Source organism: Gadus chalcogrammus, chromosome 19 (genome assembly GCF_026213295.1).
Source record: "Gadus chalcogrammus isolate NIFS_2021 chromosome 19, NIFS_Gcha_1.0, whole genome shotgun sequence".
NCBI classification, from domain to species: domain Eukaryota; kingdom Metazoa; phylum Chordata; class Actinopteri; order Gadiformes; family Gadidae; genus Gadus; species Gadus chalcogrammus.
This window is the reverse complement of record NC_079430.1, coordinates 15375763-15376818: the sequence shown is the minus strand read 5'-3', so window position 1 is coordinate 15376818 and position 1056 is coordinate 15375763. Positions and strand designations below refer to the sequence as shown.

The 1056-nt window shown below is 50.1% G+C and overlaps 1 protein-coding gene across 1 annotated transcript in view; it reads right to left on the bottom strand.

Moving 5' to 3' along the window:
* Nucleotides 1-1056, bottom strand: part of iqsec3a (IQ motif and Sec7 domain ArfGEF 3a) — a 41688-nt gene that overhangs the window by 21065 nt on the left and 19567 nt on the right. The gene's annotated exons all lie outside the window — the stretch shown is intronic.

Below are 1056 nucleotides of genomic sequence, written 5' to 3'. Positions count from 1 at the left end.
TGCATTTGTGATCTGCATCTGTATTAGAAGCATCTGTTGTTATTCAGTGTAGGGCACCATATAAACTGTTTTAAAGCAGGGCTAAATCTCTCCTCTCTCCATAGCCCTGGACGTGTGGCTCTAGCAGCCGGCCCAGGCGAGCGGTCTGCAGCCCTGCGGTCTGCAGCCCTGCGGCCCGCAGCCCTGCGCTCTGCAGCCCTGCGGCCCGCAGCCCTGCGCTCTGCAGCCCTGCGCTCAGCAGCCTGGCCAGCGGGAGGCAGACTCCAGCTGGCCGTCTGCAGGCCTGGAGGTCCTCCTCACCCCACTGTATCAAGCGGCCCAAACCACGGGGGATTCTTTCTTGAGCGTCTCTCTTCCTTCCTGCCTCCTTCCACTCTCCCTCCCTACAGCCCTTTGGCTTCCTTACCTTTCTCCCTTGGTTACCTTTCCTTCCTATATTATTTGAGCTTACTCTCCTCCCTCCCTTCCTCCCTTCCTCCTTCCTTTCTCTTTCTTTCTTTCTCTCTTCCTTTCTATCTTTTCTTTATTTCTCTCGTACTCTTTTTCTTTCTTTCTTTCTTTCTTTTCCTTTCTTTCTTTCTTTCTTTCTTTCTTTCTTTCTTTCTTTCTTTCTTTCTTTCTTTCTTTCTTTCTTTCTTTCTTTCTTTCTTTCTTTCTTTCTCTCCTTCCTTGCGTTCTTTGGAATTCTTTGATGTTTCTCCAGAACTTGCGTCGGTGGTTGCCGTGGCACTGCAATTCACCTCAGTTCCAGTGAGGTTGAGTATGACAACATGCAGTGACGCACGAGAGAGAGAGAGAGAGAGAGAGAGAGAGAGAGAGAGAGAGAGAGGAGAGAGAGAGAGAGGAGAGAGAGAGAGAGAGAGAGAGAGAGAGAGAGAGAGAGAGAGAGAGAGAGAGAGAGAGAGATGAATAATCCACTCAATGAACAACGGCCACAAGACGACGAATGTGTGGAGGGAGAAGAAAGCAGCGGGTGACTACCGCTCTAAAAATACAGACTGTGGGACAGACGATTATCATGGGCTGAATACGGCGGCGTTTAGCCGCCTCAATTGA